The sequence below is a fragment of the Lithobates pipiens genome, unplaced genomic scaffold, assembly GCF_037356315.1.
Source record: "Lithobates pipiens isolate NorthernLeopardFrog02 unplaced genomic scaffold, aLitPip1_a1.2 Scaffold_19, whole genome shotgun sequence".
Classification (NCBI taxonomy): domain Eukaryota; kingdom Metazoa; phylum Chordata; class Amphibia; order Anura; family Ranidae; genus Lithobates; species Lithobates pipiens.
In genome coordinates, this window is record NW_027507764.1 from 142,902,598 (window position 1) to 142,915,428 (window position 12,831).

At 47.2% G+C, this 12,831-nt stretch overlaps 1 protein-coding gene across 2 annotated transcripts in view; it reads left to right on the forward strand.

The window, feature by feature from the left end:
• Window positions 1–12,831, forward strand: part of CREB5 (cAMP responsive element binding protein 5) — a 612,896-nt gene that overhangs the window by 72,218 nt on the left and 527,847 nt on the right. The gene's annotated exons all lie outside the window — the stretch shown is intronic.

The following is a 12,831-nucleotide window of genomic DNA, read 5'->3' on the forward strand; positions in this document are numbered from 1 at the left end:
CGGCCCCAGGTGTGTGCAGCGGCTACAATGGGATATAGCTCAAACAGGGAGGACGTCTCAGTGAAGCCAGGAATAGCCAGTATCTGTGGAGGCCAGGGGGCTGCGAGCCAGAGGTTGCCAAAGATCGCCGCAAAGCCCGTGGAGGCCGCCGCGTCGGTCACCACCCGAGGTGAAAGGGCGGACACGGAGGGGACGAACAGGGACACTCCGTTCCAAGAAGATAAGAATTCCTCCCACATGGCTAGGTCTGCCATAGCCGCGGAATCCAGGCTGAGTACTTGCTCCGGGTCCTGAGAGTGGGATAACAAGGCTAACAGGCGTGACACGAACGAGCGCCCCTGGGGGATGATGCGCATAGCAAAATTAAGCATACCAAGAAGGGACTGAAGTTGTCTCTTGGTACAAGTTCTGGCATGAGTGAAGTCCCTCAGGACCGTCCTGATGCGGGTCAGTTTATCCGGGGGAAGGCTGGCCTGCATAGTGTTGGTGTCTAGGCTGACCCCGAGGAAGGTGATAGCCTGCGACGGACCCTCCACCTTGTGCTCGGCGATGGGGACATTAAGATTATTGAAGACTACCCTCAACTTACCCAGATCTCGTGGAGGAGAGCCGGGTGGCTCTATCAGCAGGAAGTCATCCAGATAATGAATGACTTCCTGACACTGGGCTACATGTAACAAGATCCAAGCAAGAGCCTGCGCGAAGGTGTCGAAGAGCCAAGGACTACTTTTGGACCCGAACGTGAGTTTAGTGGCAAAGTAGTACCGCTGCCTCCACTTGATTCCATGCCAGCACCAGAGGGACGGATGGATGGGAAGAAGTTTAAAAGCGTTTGAGATGTCGGCCTTGGAAAGCCAGGTACCTGTGCCTGTTTTAAGAATGGCCTGGATGGCCATGTCTACTGATGCATATTTAAGGGAGAATTCCTCAGAGGGAATAAGAGAATTGAGGCTGGGAACCGTGGAGGAATGAGGCGCTGACAAATCATAAACCAATCTGAGTTTATTAGAGAACTTGCCCTTGACAAGCCCAATAGGGCTGACTCGCCAGGTGCTGAAAGGGGGCTGTTCAAAAGGGCCGATGACAAAGTCCTGATCTAGCTCAGATTGCAGCAGTTGGTCGATGGCTTGTTCATCCGTGGCTGCTGACCGTAGGTTCTGGCATTCATGCGTGAAGTGAGGGAGAGAGACAAGTCCAGTGTGAAAACCTTCTGTGAAGCCCTGGACGAGGAAGGTGGACAGTGAGGGGGTAGGGTGACTGGAAAGGTAGATACTAAGCCATGCGACATTGAGCCGGCTCAGTCAGGACCTTTTGAGCTGCTTGACCTCACACATGAGCCGGGGGTGAGCTCTATGGCACTGGGTGCACACATGGAGCAGCCTACACTGACTGAAGTTACACGACCCGCTGTTGTAGTTATTGCAGATCGGAGCACCGCCCATGGTCTTAACTGGGCGCCCTAGCTTATCGGTCTGTGGCGGGCGAGCTGGTGCTTGCAGGCCCTGAGCGGTACCCGAGGTAGATGGACCGTCGAAGGGAGAGGCTGCCACTGAGGTAGCGCACCAGGCCGCAGTATGTGTTGCTGACTGGCATATTGCACACAGAGGGGACCGTAGCCCCACGAAGTAGCGGCAAAACAGTTCGGTGTCCATGGTGCTCCAGTCCGTAGGGGTCTGGAACTGGGAGAGCCTGGCAGCTGCTCTAGCGGAGAAGGAGCGGTGATAGTCATAGAATGAAAACCCGCCGTACTTGTACCCCAGGTCAACTACCACATGGAGGTACCGATCTAGCTCCTCCCTTCTGCCAGGGGAGGCTGAGCAAATGATGTCCCTCATCATGCCGAAGGCCAGGGAAAACTCGGTGATAGAGAGTTTCCTGTCTAGTCTGGGATCCTTGGCCTTGAGGACCACTGATACGTCCCCCCAAGTATATGCCTTATTCTCTGCCAGCTCGTGAATCGAGATCAGAAGAGAAGCCAAATTGACGTCCTTGCCCTCTAATATGTCTTTTCTGATGTTTGCTGACACCAAATGAGATGGGTACACTATTGGTGCACCTCCGGAGATACCTGCGGGAAGACTAACAACTGGCTGGGATGCTGGCACTGGCGGAGAAACAGAGGGGTGGGTCTCGAGGAGGGCCACTCGGCCCTGTAGATCGGACATCGAGGTTGTGAGGGACGACACCAGGGTGTGGAGCTGCGAGATAGAGGAGGCGATGGAGCCCAATGAGGCCTGCTGAGCCGAAGCCTCCACCACCGCGGGGGGAGGAAACAGGAGCCGGAAAAGCTCTGCCTTTCTGGCTGTTGCTGGAAAGGGGACGCCCCTGCGTCTCAGCTCGGCTGTCAGCCTGGGAATGGTCCATGCTCTGAAGGCCCTTTGACTGCCATTTTCTGAAACGGATGGGGACAATGGAGCCGTGAGGTCCTCGCTGTCAGCCTGGGACATGGTAACAGAACGTGGGTCTGATGAGGCTACGCCCTCTGATCCGGGTTTTCTCCTAATACGGACCTACAAGGGGTGACATGGATTATAACTGGTTGGAGACTCCTACAGAAATACCTGTTTTAAGGAAGGATGCTTTGCTGAAGGGCGTTTTCCCCCTAGATGATTTATGCTTACCGAAGGAGGCACCGTCCGACCAGGTGCAGGCTGGACCTACTGAACTCGACTGACCTGAGGAGATGAAGGTGAAGTTTTTGTTTGAGACTCGCACCTGATGAAGGCTAGCTAACAGTGGAGGTGAGACTTCAGACATGAGATGAAAATGACACCAATGAAAGAAACAGATGAAATTCCTCTTCTCTTCCCCCCTACCCCCTTTATTATATATATATTTCCCCCCCCCTTTTTTTTTTTTTTTTTTTTTTTTGTGAAATGAGGCTGACGAGCAAGGGCCCCCCGATAGGAATCCAACATTGAAGAATCAACTGGACTAGAAGCGGGAAGCGATACGTGACCGTGAAATGAGTAAATCTGCCATGACAGAGATCCGAATCGCCATGCCACAGACTTGCGACCGAGCACGAAACGGAAACTGGAGCATGTACTGAAATGAGGCCAATCCTGGGGCACGCCGGGACGAATTGGATCGTAAATGTGATTTATTCGTACCGGAACGTGATAGGTGAAATGAAATGAAACCCATGACAAAGACTGGAATCAGAAGACGAGCCCATGCACCTAACAGATGAATCCTGTCTTTGGAGCATGTACTGAAATGAGGCGTAGCAGCTGGGCACACCGGGACGAATCGGTGCATCCAATAAATGCAACAAGATTCGAATCGGAGCGTAATAAGTGACAGAAATGATATCCCATGACAGAGACAGGAATCAACGACTGGACTGATGGTAGCAACAAAGAATCCGTCTCTGGCGCATGTACTGAAATGAGGCGTAGCAGCTGGGCACACCAGAATGAATCGGTGCATAACAATATGCGACAGGATTCGAATTGGAGTGTAATAAGTGACAGAAATGATGTCCCATGACAGAGACAGGATTCAAGGACTGATCTGTAGGTTTACAAGAGAATCCGTCTCTGGAGCATGTACCGAAATGAGGCGTAGCAGCTGGGCGCACCAGGACGAATCGGTGCATAGAGGAATGCGACAAGACTCGATTTGGAGCGTAATAAGTGACAGAAATGGTATGCCATGACAAAGACAAGAATCGGGGACCGTGCGTGATCCTGCGAGTGATTCAGTCTCTGGAGCATGTACAGAAATGAGGCCGAACCCTGGGGCACTTCAAAGCGAATCGGTGCACCGGAGGTGCGACAGGATTCGCGCCGGAGCGCGACTAGTGACAGAAATGATTTTGAAACAGTAGAAATGACTGGGACTGAAATGAATGAAACGAGATGAAAAATGAGACACATAACATAATTGCATGAATGAAGAGACATATTCGAACTGGAGTAGACCAAGCGAAACGTGCGGACTGTTTGCCTTGTCGTAACAAGCAGTCGGCTGTGAGTCGAACGATTCGACCGCTACAAATAGAAATGCTCGGGCAGTCGAACGGTTTCGACTGCCGTACCTGCGAATGAATCGCCTGACGTGGCGAAATCGAACGTGTCGAATGATGATAACGACTACATCGAAAGTAGAACATAGTGACATGCGTACGAGGCCACCGAAAACATTCGATATGAAAGGACCGAGCGGCTCGTGAGTATAAGCATGATGACGGTACATCGAAAACATAATGAAAAGAGGGTGCCGAAGCCCTACCTGCGACAGCCGGCCCGAGGCGTAGCAACAAATTCGACGGGTACAACGACACTCCGACGGCGAAAACCTACGGATGCTGATGGATGAGAGACGGTTTGTCAAAAAATTGGAGACGAATAACGCGGGAGCTGACGAACAGGCTCACTGCGTCTGGTCTGGATAGTCGGCCCTTGATATCTGACGTATCAGGTATCGCGCACTGGAACCGACGAGGAAGGATGGGCGAACCGCTGCTTATATACCACCGGGCTCCACCCATAATTTCAGGCCACCATACTGGCCTTTCTATATATATATATATATATGTGTGTGTGTGTGAAAAAAATGAAGTTTCTTCCTCCCTGCAGTGTCATGGAGACGGGTGGGGGCCATTTTCCCCTCACTCATCTCTATGCACAGCCGCTGAGAGGACCGGATCGCCTCCGCTGCTGCCGACGGCTCTGGTAAATTGCGCAGGGCACCGGATCGCGGCGGGAGGGGGGCCCTTCTCCCGCCTCCAATAAAAGTGATTTTGTGGCAAATCCATCGCAGAGACCACTTTTATCTTGCACTGGACCGCCGGCCGAACACGACGATACCAGGTTTATGGCAGCTAGCTGCTGCTATAACAACGATATCCGTCCTCAAAGTGAGGACGTACATCGGCGTGCTGCGGTCCGGAAGTGGTTAATTGCTTAAGCCATGACTTACTGCTTGCTGGTTTACGTTGTGTAGACCAATTCTCTGAATCCACTTTTTTCTCAGTTTTCAATTGGTCTTGTCAACACCCCTCTCGGATGTCATTATGCTTGCACTGTAATCACATGTGCAGTACCATAGGCCACTTCATCAGGACCAGACTTTGTGGCTGATAAAAGTGTCAGCCCCTATCAAATGATATCTAATGCCGCGTACACACGATCAGACTTTCCGACAACAAAACTGTTCGAATTTTTTTCCAAAGGATGTTGGCTCAAACTTGTCTTGCATACACACAGATTGTTGGCCCAAAATTCCGAACGTGAGAATGCTGTGACGTACAAGACGTACGACGAGCCGAGAAAAAGGAAGTTCAATAGCCAGTGAAGCTCCTTCTGCTTGATTCTGAGCATGCGTGAACTTGAGATGGACTTGTGTACACATGATCGGAATTTCCGACAACAAAGTGAAGTTGGCGGAAAATTTGAGAATCTGCTCTCAAACATCTGTGGGTGGAAATTCGGACAGCAAATGTTCGATGGAGCATACACATGGTCGGGCTTTCTGACAACAAGCTCACATCGAACATTTCCCGTCAGAAAGTCCGACTGTGAGTACGCAGCATAAGAGTTGCAAAGGATCCACTTTGCTGTCACTGACTTCAGCCCCTTCCACCCGATTGATCTCTGAATGGTGAAAAATGTCTACTCAGGGTCATCAACCCAACATAAAGTATCCTTTTAAAGCAGAACTACACTGCATCTTCATTTAAAGTATTCAAAGCAAACTCACCCATCATCCATGTCCCTAGGTTTGGTTTTGCTCAGAAATCACTTTGAAAAACACCCTACCAGCATTTCTGGATGTGGCAATCTTGAGTAAGGGCAGATGATTTATTTAGCATTTACATCTTGGAATCCATCTGCCCTCAACTCAGGCATGCGGTGGGTGTGCTTAGCTAAAAAAAAAAAAAAAACATTCCCCCATGAAAACTCCTTGGATGTATCATGCCTTTGTCCCCAGGCATGGAAACCAGGAAATAACTGAAGAACTGTTTTAAAAAGTTTAAAACACGTAAACATAAGATACTTTCCTATCTATTTGGTAATGCTATGCTAACAGCAGAAGGATTAAAAATAGGGAATTTTGATTGAGAGAATGAAATTCCATGTCAAGTCTCTGGTGTGAGGCTGGGTTGCTGAGAGGGTGTCCCTTGCGGCTGAGTGCAGTGCTCCCCTGGAAGTGATACAGGGAATGCGGTGCCCAAAGGTGCATGGGTTGCCAGGGATGCTGCAGGCTGTCTGATAGGCTGTAGATGTCTGGAACATGCTGAGTAGCAATCTGGGTAGCCATGTGGAGAGAAGTCTGAAGTCAAAAGTAGCAGGGAAAACCAGGAGCAGGGTCCGCAGCCAGGCCAGGGTTCAGATACCAGGAGACAGTCCGAGAAGAACACAGGAACAAGACGGGTTGTACACCAAGGGCAGAGGATCAAAGAGTAGTCAACAAGCTGGGGTCAGAGCGAGGAGATAACAGGATCACAGGTCAAGCCAAGCAGGAATCAAGCCGGAAGTCTTCAGAGTAACAAGCACAGGAACACAGGAAGCTGTTGATAATCCAGCAAACTGCAAGTGTCACTGATCGGTTTAAATAGGCCAGGGGGGTGTGCCTACAATTGGCATGGCGTGTGCGTGCGCGTGCCTGCGCGTGTGTGCGCCTGTATGCACATCAGCTCGAGCAGACTGCCGTGTCCTGGCTGTCGCGCATTTGCGTTCACGCAAGTGCACGGAAACCCGTCTGGCGCAACCATGATGGTTACTGGTGGAGTTGCCCACAACACGGCCATTTCCCTGACATTTCACTTTAATACTCACCCAGAAAAGCATATGCCCCCCTGTCCCTCTGCCCTCAGCCCAGTCCTAGCCTGCTGGATACTCTTGGATCTTAAAGTGATATTAAAGTCTTGGGGTTTTTTTTGGGGGGGGGGAAATAACACATATGGTATACTTACCTGTCCTGTGCCATGGTTTTGCACAGAGCAGCCCAGATCCTCCTCTTCTGGGGTCCCTCACCATTACTCCTGGCCCCTTCCTCCTGCTGTGTGCCCCCACAGCAAGCAGCTTGCTATGGGGGCAACCAAGCCAATCTACTGCTTTGTGTGTCCATTCCGACATGAAGCTGTGGCTCAGCCCCATCCCCTGTCTTTCCTCATTGGCTCACTAACTTTGATTGGCAGTGGTGGGAGCCAATGGCATCCACTGCTGTGAGGAGGGAGAGTCCCGGACAGCCAAGGCTCTTGTGTGACATTGCTGGATCCAGATGGGCTCAGGTAAGTATTAGGGTAAGTGCTGGGGAGGCTGCTGCACACAGAAGGTTTTTATCTTAATGCATAGAAGGCATTAAGATAAAAAAAAACTTTCTGCCTTTAGAACCACTTTAAGGATCATGTGATATATTGACAATATATACAGAAAAACAGGACATTGATTAACAGAAAAAAAAAACAATAAACCATAATAAATACTAAATACCATAATAAATACTGATGACTCAGAAAGGTATAGTCAATGTGATATGTTCACTTTAATAATTTGGTTCTGGTTCTTAGGTTAACTAGTGTCAGTAAGAAGCTTTATATTAGCCTTCACTTCCTCCTAACCCAAACCAAAGACTTAGCCGTTGTTTATGCACACATACAGTTGATGAACGCGAATCCACACTTCTGTCAACAAAACTGAGTTTTAGGAGGAAGTAATAGGCTGTGAAAATGTTGTATTTTTAAGTGAACCACATATTTTTTTACTTGGATAAACAGTTATTAATAGTTTGAGTCTGATTATGTTGGAAACCTCCATTAATGTTTGCAAATATAATTAAAAACACAGCCACAAGCAGGTTTTTATTACATCGGTTTTGGCTGGAATTTCAGAAAGTGCAATGTGACCTTTTTATTATACATCGCGCTCATTAGGTTACATTACATCCAGGCTTTCTGACCCTTTAATTAAGGGTGATATGTGTTCTTCAGATCAAATTGTCTTCAGAAGCAAAATTTGTGGTTGGCACCAAACCTAAGACGCATAATACCTCTAATGCCCCATACACACGGTTGGACATTCCGACTGATTTTTTCTGGACAGATTTTGGCCCAAACTTGTCTTGTATGCACACGGTCGCACAAAGTTGTCGTAAAATCCGATCGTTCAGAGCGAGGTGACGTAAACCACGTACGAAGGGACTATAAACGGGCCAGTAGACAATAGCCCTTCGTCTCGTAATTTATTCTGAGCATGCGAGACGAATTTGTATACACACGATCAGAATTTAAACAATCGGATTTTGTTGTCGAAAAATCTTAGATCCAGCTCTTAAACTTTGTGTGTCGGAAATTCCGACGAAAAAGTCAGATGGAGCCCACACACGATTGGAATTTCCGACAACACAATCTGAACGCACATTTTCTGAAAGTCTGACCCTGTGTACAGGACAGGTTCTGGGTTTCACATTATATCTACTTTGTTGCAGTTCTTAAAGGTATAGTCTGTCAATAAAATTTAATTTTAGTAGCGGGATCTCCTTTTTGCCTTCACCACCATAAAGTCTCACTATTTCTGCCGCAGACAAAAAGAGTCTCACATTTACCATAAAATTCTATAATGTTAGAGCCAGTAATAAAGGCTGCAGCAGATGAGTGGAGCTGGGAACTTTTGTGCTGAGATTTTGCAGCCAGATTAACAGTATAAGGAAGAAAATTTAAAAATAAGCTAATAAACAACATACCATAAGGTGAAGGAGTCAGAAAAATTTAAATGGTTTACAATTTGACCTTAAAAAACAGCCAACGCATTTCAGGGGCAACAAAATTCCCACATCGGGGCTACAAAGCCGACATAAACATAAAAATGATGAAATCTTTTGTCCATATGTACTTGTAAATAAAGATGAATAAATAATATATTATAAAAAGTATTATATGATGAATAGGATGTGAAAGTATAATTTATCCCTCTTGCAAGATGTTAAAATGATGTGTTAAAATTATGATCAGTCTCCCGTTTTTTTAAATTTCTTTTTAAAACTTACATTTCCTAGAAGGTAAATGATTTTGACAAGCTTACATGTCAGCAGCTTTATTGGCTGGCTTTACGATGCGGCTGGGAAGAGGCCATTCTCAGAAATAGAAATCAAGTTAAATGTGCCTGTGTGCTGTGCATACAGTTTGTACTGCAGTGGAAGCACATGTCCTAGGACGACATAGACTAAACAGTAAGGCACAGTTATTCCTCTATGGCAGAAACTTTCAAAGAGGACTCCAGTTGGCAGGATCACCCGGTGCAAGAAAAAAAACAAAAATAGAAAAAAAAAATGAAAAACAACAATACCCACAAATCTAGAATAAGCTACAATGTCCCAATTGCTTAATTTAGGGTAAAGCAGATCTACTTTCAAAATTTGCTAGCAGTTAAAGTGGATGTAAACCCTCACATATACCCAGTGAAGTGAACAGCCTCAGATGATACACAGAGATGAAACAAATCTCCCTATAAAAGTTTTATATGTACAGTATCTCATAAAAGTGAGTACACCCCTCACATTTTTGTAACTATGTTATTGTATCTTTTCATGTGACAACACTGAAGAAATTACACTATGCTACAATGTAAAGTAGTGAGTGTACAGCTTGTATAACAGTGTAAATTTGCTGTCCCCTCAAAATAACACACAGCCATTACTGTTTAAACCGCTGGCAAAAAAAGTGAGTACACCCCTAAGTGAAAATGTCCAAATTTGGCCTAATTAGCTACTTTTCCTTCCCGGTGTCATGTGACCTGTAAGGCCGCGTACACACGGGCGGACTGTCTGACGGACTTGGTCCGCTGAAACGTGTTTCAGCAGACAATCCGCTCGTGTGTGGGCTTCAGTGGACTTTTTTGGCGGACAGTCTGGCGGACTAAGGCCGCGTACACACGGGCGGACTGTCTGACGGACTTGGTCCACTGAAACGTGTTTCAGCGGACAATCCGCTCGTGTGTGGGCTTCAGCTGACTTTTTCGGCGGACAGTCTGGCGGACTAAGTCTTTCGGAATTTCCGTAATATTGTCCGTCCAAACTTGGTTTCAGCGGACAGTCCACTCGTGAGTAGGCTAGTTCAATGGACTAAGTATGGCGCATGCTCAGAAAGGATTTACACGGCGAAAGGTTGCATTGCAGTGTATTGGACGTCGTATTTCTAGTCCCGTCGTACGTGCTGTACACGTCATCGCGCAAGCTTTCGGCAGACTGTCTGTTCATCGTGTGTGGTCAAGTCCGTTCATTCGAAAGTAGGACGGACTGTCTGTCGGATTGTCTGACGGACTTAGTTGGGCAGACAGTCCGCCCGTGTGTATGCGGCCTAAGTCTTTCGGAATTTCCGTAATATTGTCCGTCCAAACTTGGTTTCAGCGGACAGTCCGCTCGTGAGTAGGCTAGTTCGACGGACTAAGTATGGTGCATGCTCAGAAAGGATTTACACGGCGAAAGGTTGCATTGCAGTGTATTGGACGTCGTATTTCTAGTCCCGTCGTACGTGCTGTACACGTCATCGCGCAAGCTTTCGGCGGACTGTCTGTTCATCGTGTGTGGTCAAGTCCGTTCATTCGAAAGTAGGACGGACTGTCTGTCGGATTGTCTGACGGACTTAGTTGGGCAGACAGTCCGCCCGTGTGTATGCGGCCTAAGTCTTTCGGAATTTCCGTAATATTGTCCGTCCAAACTTGGTTTCAGCGGACAGTCCGCTCGTGAGTAGGCTAGTTCGACGGACTAAGTATGGCACATGCTCAGAAAGGATTTACACGGCGAAAGGTTGCATTGCAGTGTATTGGACGTTGTATTTCTAGTCCCGTCGTACGTGCTGTACACGTCATCGCGCAAGCTTTCGGCGGACTGTCTGTTCATCGTGTGTGGTCAAGTCCGTTCATTCGAAAGTAGGACGAACTGTCTGTCGGATTGTCTGACGGACTTAGTTGGGCAGACAGTCCACCCGTGTGTACGCGGCCTTAGTCTTACAAGGTCTCAGGTGTGAATGGGAAGCAGGTGTGTTAAACTTGGTGTTATCGCTCTCACTCTCTTATACTGGTCACTGGAAGTTCAACATGGCACCTCATGGCAAAGAACTCTCTGAGGATCTGAAAAAAAGAATTGTTGCTTTACATAAAGATGGCCTAGGCTATAAGAAGATTGCCAAGACCCTGAAACTGAGCTGCAGCACGGTGACCAAGACCATACAGCGGTTTAACCGGACAGGTTCCACTCAGAACAGACCTTGCCATGGTCAACCAAAGGAGTTGAGTGCACATGCTCAACGTCATATTCAGAGGTTGTCTTTGGGAAATAGACATATGACTGCTGCCAGCATTGCTGCAGAGGTTGAAGGGGTGGGGGGTCAGCCTGTCAGTGATCAGCCCATACCCCGCACTCTGCATCAAATTGGTCTGCATGGCTGTCGTCCCTGAAGGAAGCCTCTTCTAAAGATGATGCACAAGAAAGCCTGCAAACAATTTGCTGAAGACAGGCAGACTAAGGAAATGGATTACCGGAACCATGTTCTGTGGTCTGAAGAGACCAAGATAAACTTATTTGGTTTAGATGGTGTCAAGCGTGTGTGGAGGCAACCAGGTGAAGAGTACAAAGCGAAGTGTGTCTTGCCTACAGTCAAGCATGGTGGTGGGAATGTCATGGTCTGGGGCTGCATGATTGCTGCCAAAACTGGGGAGCAACAGTTCATTGAGGAAACCATAAATGCCAACATGTACTGTGACATACTGAAGCCGAGCATGATCCTCTCCCTTCATAGACTGGACCGCAGGGCAGTATTCCAACAGGTTAACATCCCCAAACACACCTTCAAGATGACCACTGCCTTGCTAAAGCAGCTGAGGGTTACGGTGATGGACTGGCCAAGCATGTCTCCAGACTTAAACCCTATTGAGCATTTGTGGGGCATCCTCAAATGGAAGATAGAGGAGTGCAAGGTCTCTAACATCCACCAGCTTTGTAATGTCGTCATGGAGGAATGGAAGAGGACTCCAGTGGCAACCTGTGAACCTCTGGGAAACTCCATGCCCAAAAGGGTTAAGGCAGTGCTAATAAATAATGGAGGCCACACAAAATATTGACACTTTGGGCCCATTTTGGACATTTTCACTTAGGGGTGTACTCACTTTTGACATTAATGGCTGTGTGTTGAGTTATTTTGAAGGACAGCAAATGTACACTGTTATACAAGCTGTACACCCACTACTTTACATTGTAGCAAAGTGTAATTTCTTTAGTGTTGTCACATTTAAAGATATAATAAAATATTTACAAAAATGTGAGGGGTGTACTCACTTTTGTGAGATACTGTATATGATTTTTAAAATGTTCCCATAGTTCTTCCCCCTTTTCTCCAAGCTCCCCTGACCTTGGAGGAATAAAAAAAAAAATACCCCCCCCCCCCCCACACAGATTTTTTGGCTAATGCAATCACATCACGGGAAGCTCCTCTTGTTCTTCTGGTGGCGGCAGTGAATGGGCATTCCACCAGGATTGAGCGTGTGAGTGTTGCTCAGTCCTGAAGGACTGTGTGCCCAGCCTAAGTTTTTTTTTTCATGGAGTTGGGCTTTAATGCACAACATATGCGCTCACTTTCAGTTGAATATACCATCCGATTTTAAACACAGCAACAATAATATGCCAGAACCTTACCGAAATCCTGTACAGAAATAGTATAAGACCTAGAATCCATCTAAAGCAATATTTTAATTTCTGCTAATTCACACTTAAGAAGAAGTGTTAAAGTACTCCATATATTAACCTGTTCAGTCAGTTTTCTGCCACTAGCTACATTTAATGAAACATAAATCCTGTGTTTCTACATCTCAGTAACTAAGACATATTAAT